The sequence below is a fragment of the Gavialis gangeticus genome, unplaced genomic scaffold (assembly GCF_001723915.1).
Source record: "Gavialis gangeticus isolate Ggan-Ray unplaced genomic scaffold, GavGan_comp1, whole genome shotgun sequence".
Taxonomy (NCBI): Eukaryota; Metazoa; Chordata; order Crocodylia; family Gavialidae; genus Gavialis; species Gavialis gangeticus.
In genome coordinates this window covers 202,531,276-202,539,404 of record NW_017728992.1, presented here as the reverse complement: position 1 = coordinate 202,539,404, position 8,129 = coordinate 202,531,276, and the positions used below count along the sequence as shown (strand labels likewise).

Genomic DNA, 8,129 nt, shown 5'->3' with positions numbered 1-8,129 from the left:
TTTTTTTGACCATGTAATCAGATCTAATAATAGTAACAGTCTGAGCCTTTGGGGAGCTGCATCGTATCTAATGCATACGGTCTCTCATATTAAACTGTTTTTAAGGTGGCTTCCCACGAGCCCTTTCTAAAAGCTGATCAAGGACCCTAGCTCCCTGCCTTTCACCAGCCTTGATCCATGTTGCAGAGGGGGAATGAGGCAGGTCCCCAGATGTGCAGAGAAGAGGAAATCTGTTTAGCCTAAACCAAGGCAGTCCAGCTGGTGGCCCAGGGGTCATATCCAGCCCATGTGGTATTTAATAAGCTCCCACCCTGTCATTGCCTCCTTGCTCCAATTTGCTGTGGCAGGCAAGAGCCAAAGTGTCTGGAGCAAGACGGGACAGGTGAAGGTCTTATGAGCTTGCTGCCTGCCCCGCAGCCCCAGCAGGGGAGCCTGGGGTGCTTGCATGGCAGCAATGGCAGGGAGGGAGGGGTGAATTGCCCACGTGGTGGTAGTGGCTAGGGAGGAAGTGATGGTAGCAAGGGAAACGGGGCTTGTGCAGCAGGGGGATGCATATTTTGGGGGTAGGGGAGCCTGTGTGGATAGAAAACACTTTTTTTTTTTTTTTCTTTTTTTTCCATTGAAGTGGATAAAGAATTCAAGACAAAGATTATTCATGCAAGCAGAGGCAGATCTTGTGCATGTCAGTTAGTAGAAAATTCATAAATCATCCTGGCTTAAAGTGCTGCTCCTTTGTGGTGATGGACTTTATTCATAGACTAAAATGGCTTCTGAATCCATTGTTAAAATGGCTTATTTTGCTTTTCTAGACCCTATTCCTGTGGTCTTATTAGCATTTGCACACTACAGCAACTGCTGTTTTGAAAACTGGGTCACTGTGGCAGTGCAGAGCTGCTACTTGCTGCCATTCTCAGTGAAATCAATATGATGCCAGAGCACCCTTACTTTTCTTTGACTGCAGATTGAAAAGGGGGTGTGGAAGTGGACCTAGAGAGCCTTGCTATCAAATTCAGGATTTCCCCCATCTTGATCTCTGTGAAAACGAGCCTGTTTGTGTTCCCTTGTGACTATGACCACTTGGGTGACAGGCCTTGGTGATTTAGTAAATAGCTTCACTTTAAATGGTGACGTATCAAATCCGTTTCTTACTGCACCCTGTTGTCAAAAGACTACTTCAAACATTTTCTGTTACAAGCCACCAAGAGCCTTGTGGCCTGGATGGGCAGATACAGCACAAGTGAATGTATTTGTCCATTTTCAAAAATTGCAGCAGACTGACTTTTCTGTTCCCTTTTTCTTTATCTCTTCAGACTTGCAGAGCTTTAGATGTGGGACTCCTGCTAAGAGATGTCAAAACTAAATGACCTTGGATTTTTAATAAAGCAAACTAGGAACAAAGCTTTTTCTCTCCCCCACACTGCTTCATACCTGGTGGGAGGATAATAGTTGTTCCTTTCAGAGCAGCAGAAGCAAACTAAAATGATTACTTTGCTGGGGCTGTTATCTTGGTGGCCATGATTCTCTTTTAAAGGACCGTTTAAGTTGTTCCCGAGCTGAAAGCTTCATGGCAATTTGGTGAACCCAATTCCTTCTTGATCTTTTAAAAGGAAGGTAGGGCTTGTGTAAAGAGATGACAAACACAGCTTTGTTTTCTAACTCCCAAAGTTGGATGCCATCGGAAGGAGCATCTTGTGCATGAGAGGTAGATTGTACTGAAGTCAGCAAATCTGAACAGTATTTTTAGCAAGCTTCATATTGTGGATTCTGCAAAAAAAAAAAAAAAATACAGGTTTTGCATGTCCCTTAACCTGTTAAGATGAGTTATAGTGATGAGGTGCAAACTTTGCAAGTATCTACATCAGGATAGTATAGAGAACTTAGTTTCCTCCTCCTGGAGGAAGCAGAAAAGCAGGTGTAACAGAGTGGGAGTAGAGTCCAAAGTGGTCTTGTTCTTCCTCTGCACTTGTTCAGCAATAGCCATCTCTCCCCTATGTGTGCAGGAGGAGGGAAGCAATACATGCCTGAATTGGCTGATTATACCAGGAATAAATAAGACTAACTGTGGGCTGTTTACTACCTGGACGGAGCCTTGTCCATCTGGTAATGCATAATAGTGCCACTTCTATGCTCCTAACCAACATAGCCCAGATGGCTCAAGGACTGGCCTCCTGCTGCAGTGCGGGCATCAACCAGAAATGCAGCTTTCCAAGATGGTTCTATTGGGAGTAATTTTTCTTTTACAAGATGGCAAGTGTGCATGGGACTGATGGGACACGGGTCTTCCCCCACCCTGCAAAAAAACAGCCAATTCAAATCTCATTCCAGTTATGGGAAGAAATGGAAATACTTACTGAATATAAGACAGCTTTGCAAGTGGATGCATGTGGGTGGGGTACGTGGCCTTGAAGGTGAAATGCTACAGAATGTGTTGCAGCAGTTCACTGAAACACATTCATCTGGTACTCCTAACATGAGTTTAACTGGAAGATAGTCAATGAAAGACCATGTTCCAAAGGAGAGGTGGAGAGCAGATACTAAAAGATACCAGTGAAATGTCTGGTGATGGATTCCTATTACTGGAAGAGGGTGTAAGTGGAGAAACCAGTGTTGACTAAATGTTTTGGAGCTTACCTTTTAGCAACTCCTGTAGTTTGTCTTAACTACACTTTCCGCCTAACTTTGTATCATTTAATGGAATCCATTGGAGTGAGATCTCTATATCATTGGAGAAAGCACAAACATTCATACTATGCAGCATGGTTCAAAAACTAGCATGTCTTCAAGGGAATCGTTCTGAAACTGTTGGTATGCAGCACCATTGTTTGCTTGTGAAAACTGATCCTAGCATCCTAATGAAGTCCCAGAAAGGAATGGGTAGGGAGAGCCTCAGATAAACTTGACTGAGCAAAGACTTTGAGTGTGCTAGAAGTAAATAACATGTATTCTGTCAATGGTATAGAAGAAAGAGGCAAACCTGATTTATTTTGTGATGCAAGGACATGGGGATATTTCATAGGCACTGAAAAGCAACCAAATGGAAAGGTAGCAAAAGCTACTACCAGTTTGTTTGCTGAATAACCAACCTGCAGAAATCTTTGTCTCAGGATACCAGTGAGACCAGTGGGTGTCTAACTTGGTTTGCCTGGGGCTGCTGCAGCAATTGAAGAAGCTCATGCCTCGAGCCCAAAGCTAACCACAGCTTGTGAAGGATTAGAAGGGAACTTCTCTATCTAGTCCTGTGTTGCTATAAATAATGTGCTTTTGAACCAAAGGCTTTTTTTTTTTTTAATGTAAAGAATCCAAGTTTTAAATGTAACTTAATGTAAGCTGCTTCACTGCATTTCAGCTGGAATGTAGTAGCTACCAAGTCTTACAATAACTGTCATATTTAAAACACATAATATTGGCTAAAATTCAGTCTTCCTTCCTGAAACAACATGGAACGGATACAAAGGAATAAATGTATCCAGTTGACAACTATCATTGCATTCTTGTCTTGAAAGAGGCAGACATTTATTTCTCTTGCGGTTTTTTTATCACCAGGGGGTGGAGGTTAGAAATGGCTTAAAAAACGGAGTGCAAAAATGTCTCTGGCTTCAAAAATTAACTTTTAGCACCCACTGAAACAAGGACTGAAGTATGTTGGTCAGATTAGCACACAAAGGAACCCTTTAGGAAGCTGCTGTTTGATGGCACTTCACAACATGAATAAACTACATACAATCTGCTTCTGCAGACTCTTGAGACATTGCGCTAGTTAAATAGACTGACCTCTCTTCTGACTTTTTTGCTTGTGGTATACAGAATTAAATATGCAGTGTCACAATAGTGACCTTCTTTGACCAAAGATAAGAGCAAAGTTGCATTAAGCCTGACATGGCTACTTTGAGTTTCCTACCAATTACATGCAGTGCACGTCTCTTTCCAGCCCTACTGTGTGTTTTCCCGAATGCTGTGGCCTTACTCTGTACTACCTGGTGTAGGATCAAAGAGCTAAAAATTGCTTACTAAAGAATTATCTTCATAGTCTGTCTACTTAAATAGCTGCCCTATCCCCAGAGTGAATGTGAATCAATAGCCTTCTCTAAGGTCATCTTTTTAGGAAAGAAAAGGGGGGGAAAAAACCTGCCATGTGGTCATAATGCACATTTATGGTATCACTCTGTATAAAATGATCACGGCTCAAAGGTGCATCATGGGTCTCAGACCTATATTTGGCCATGTAGGTTACTTGTATCAGTCTAATCCATGCTGAGTTGCAGTCCAGCAGAGAACAGAAAAAGCCTTTTGGTCCTAATCACCTGTGACTTTTTGTAGCCAAGGTGAATGCAATGTAGCATTAAACTGCTTCATGGGAGTGGTGCTGGATGGAAATTAGACCATTGGCTGTGCTGCAAAGACTCTGGGTCTGAGGCTGCTCGTCTCTCCTTCTAATAGTGGTGATGGGGAGCGAATTGTGATCTAGGTGCTTAGGAGATTCCCAAGGAGGGAACAGGAAAGGAGCCCTCTTCTCAAGTTCACATTGGTCACTTGCAATTGCAAACGCCGATTCTTAACATGGCTATTCTTTAGCAGTGTGACTGAGAGATTTGTGGCTAAACATAAGTTTTCCTGCATTTCAACGTGTTTGGATTTCTTTGACAAGTACACCTAGTTCTGGGTTGATAACTCATGGTTTTAGAATAGCTTGTCAAATGCTGTGTATATACTAGTAATCTTCATCTTACCCTGCTTTAATGCCATTTTAATGTGGTTTTGTCTTGGCATCTGAACTGCGCAGTGGCGGGGCTTGAGAGGTTTGGAGAGGAGCCAGTCCTTTAAGTGTTTTCAGTGCTTGGTAGAGTGGAACTCCCAAAAACCCTCCACATAAAACAGGGCTTGAAGTTTTTGGAAGGGGGCTTTGATTTAAAATAATACTCTGCGCTGTGGTTCATTTGGTGCATCAGCTCCTGTGGCTCTGTGGGATTCATGTGCACTGACTCCTGCTAAGCCTCGGGGACAAACAAAACTTTCCTTTGCCCCTAACGTTTCTACCAGCAAAGCATTGGTGCTTGGTCTAAAGGAGGCAATACGTGCACCTCTGCATCCTGACTAGGAAAGAAGTAGATAAATGTTGTTGATCTTCAGAACCACAGAGCACCTGCAGCCTGCTGATCACTTAATGATGCTGCTTTCCCTGGAGCGTGGAAACATGGGGCTTTCTCAGTGTGATATTGCAACACGGGCACCATGAAGCTAGTCTTGTAGCTTGATTGGTGTGGTTCTGAGATGCCCTGTCTGAAAGGGCTGCGGGTGTTGAGGAATCAGTGACATGCAATTGGTGATAAAGTTGACCCAGGAGGCTTTATTTGATTCAGTTTGATCACCAATATTGTTTAATGCTGAGGTTTAGCCCTTCTAGTGCATCTTTAAAAATCTAACTTATGGCTATGTGACTGGCTGAAATGCATGCTTCCCTTTTTTTTCAAAGAAATAACTCTCTTGGGGTGGGGGGGAAAGCCTTAATTGCTCTTTCCCTCCCCTCCCCCCTCTCCATGGGTGCAGGATAGGAGCAGATCTGATGAGATGACTGCAGACTTGCATAGTATGAAGGATTTGACCCCAGAAAGAGAATCATCTACTAAAGACAAGCCAGTTCTCCACCAGAACTAATACATCTTTAGGAAGGAAAAAAATCATGTGCTGCCTAATCTGACCTGTAGCATAGCACACCCTTTTGATGTCTTGTGCATAACCAATGCTTTATGCAAAGTTTTTTTTGTGTTTAATAAGGATCCTTGGAGGAAAACATACTCCTTTTTTAGGCTTCATCTTCATGAAACTCATTTAAGCGTATGGTAGTCAAGCTTAGCAACTGAAGAACCACTTTTAGTCCATCTGTTGTGGGTAGACATGAGAGTTCAACCATGTTAGACGACAACCAAGAAAAGGGCTGTCCCCACTTTACACATGGGAAGGTATTGAACTCTTATTGAGGGCTTTGAAACATTCAGGTGAAAAGCAAACGGAGAGCTGGGTATTGTCTATCTTAATGCTGAGGTCAAGCAGCCTTTTTGGGGCACAAGCTGTGGGTCCCAGGTAAGCCTGTGCTAGGACCCAGCCACTGCTGGTGGCTTTCCCTGCTGTCCAGGCACAGCATGGATGAAGGCTTCCTCAACTGCCTGAACAGCACTGAAAACTTTCAAATGATTCAAATCGAGCCTACTGAACCTCCCCCTTTATTTAACTCCATTGCAGACTCCATTTACTTAACTAGTGGGCCAGGACATATGGGGCAGAGCCTGCCAGGGGATCCAGGATCCCATCGGACATGGCAGGCAGTGGCAGGGGGCAGCTGTGCTGACGGCTTTGCTTGCCTCATGGCTACTGATCCTGCCAACTCTGCTACTTGCCTCTTGGATCTGGACTGCAAGGGTCCTCACAGGCTGGATCTGGCTTGGGACAGAGGATGTTTCACCCTGTGAAATGTATCCTAGCACCTGTAGTGCAACACAGAGTGCTTGCCATGCCTGTTGCACTGACTGCTATATTGCATCCTTCCTTAATGCAGCATGTTGGGTCCCAGTTCACCAACACATGGCGACTTACTGTAAAAACAATTTCTACAGACTGTGTCAAACTTATGAGAAGACCAGCATTTTAGTGTTGCTCATTGCAGACTGGGTTGCAGCAGAACATGACTGCTCCCCAAAAGTCCTTGTTCAAGCATTAACTGTCAGTTATCAGTGCCCTCATTTAGCTAATGGTCAAGGTAAAAAAACTATCTGTGGGGAAAATTGGGGTTGGGTAATGGCTAGTATGGAATTGGGCTGTTCCCCAAGTACGTGCCCTTCTGCTTTAAGATTGCTTCTCTATCTGTTTTCTGGCCTCTGCCAGAGTTGGCTAAACTGTCTGCCAATGGCTGGGTGTGGGAAGTGTGCTAGTTTTCCTGAGACCCGTGTTGTCTTTAGTTGGTGTAATATGCTGATTTGTTTCCTCCTTTACACTTTAAGATGCCAGGTAGCTTGTGATGCCTAACGCTGTTGTAGGCAGTGAAGCTACCTGTGCAAATTCTCCGTTTGCACTGCCTAAAGAAGGGAAGCCAGCTGTGTTAATGCCTAGACTCCTTGAATGACAGGTAAAATGTAAACCAGACTCATCACTTCTAAAAATGTAACTGTGAAATAAATATTTTGAAACGAGTAATTCGAAAGCCAAAACAATGTGGTGTTATTTCTCAGTATAAAAATGGTGACTCAACTTCTTTGTTGGATGGAATTTGCATGAAATGAGATCTGATGAAACCAGTAAGCTGATTTCACTATGGTGTAAAATTAGTGTGAGCCTCAATTAAAGTAGTTGTCATAGTGTAATTTTACAAGCAACTAAGTCTTCAGCTTTCCTACTTTTTATGTTAGCTAGAGCAGTAATTCTCAACCTTGTTAGACTCGCGGTACCACAGTGTGCCGGCTCTTATTTCCCTGTAGTCAAAAAAGCAAGTGGAAACTGGTAGGGCAGTGCTTCTGTTGCAAAGAACTTGGACTGCAACAGGTCAGAATATTTTTAGCATTATGAATTCCTATTTGAAATAACTGTTTTTAGCTTTTGAATTGCATTTGCAAGGCCCAGCAGTGCTAATATTGCGAGGCACCCTGCAGTACTGTTGAGAGGATTTCAAGTACCCCCAGGGTGCAGCACTGTGGTTGAGAATCATTGAACCAGAAACTTTAATTCCACAGGCAGTTTATTTGGTATAGTCTTCAGTAAGGGGGTATCCCACTGTTCAAACTGCCCTCTGTCTCTTCTCCAAACTTAAAGGGTGGGGAGAAGTCAACCCTAAACAGTAGTAACACGGTTCGTTTTATGAGATGGCAGTGAAGATGTGACAGGTCATTCACAGGAGTAGTGTCCTGGGTACTAGATGTGCACAAGAAATTGTTTTGGGCCTTGAGGAAAGGCCATCAGGCTGGCATCACTGCTTGCCATACCTTCTGCAGCACTCAAAAGCCCGTCTATTCCCTGTCGCTACTTGTCATGATTAGTGTAATTGCTTTCTCCTGCCTGCACTGCCTCTGCTCTCTCCCAGTCGTATAACATATAGCTTGTGGCATATTTATTTAACTATCGCAACATGACTCGTTTTTTTTTTT

General features: G+C 43.4%; 1 protein-coding gene across 1 annotated transcript in view; it reads left to right on the top strand.

The window, feature by feature from the left end:
- Window positions 1-7,013: 7,013 nt before the first annotated feature.
- The window catches only part of SLC45A4 (solute carrier family 45 member 4), a 65,465-nt gene continuing 64,349 nt past the window's right edge, over window positions 7,014-8,129 (top strand). Inside the window, exon 1 of the mRNA XM_019528221.1 lies at window positions 7,014-7,117. The gene's annotated coding sequence lies outside the window, so the exon portion shown is untranslated. The remainder of the gene's footprint in view (window positions 7,118-8,129) is intronic.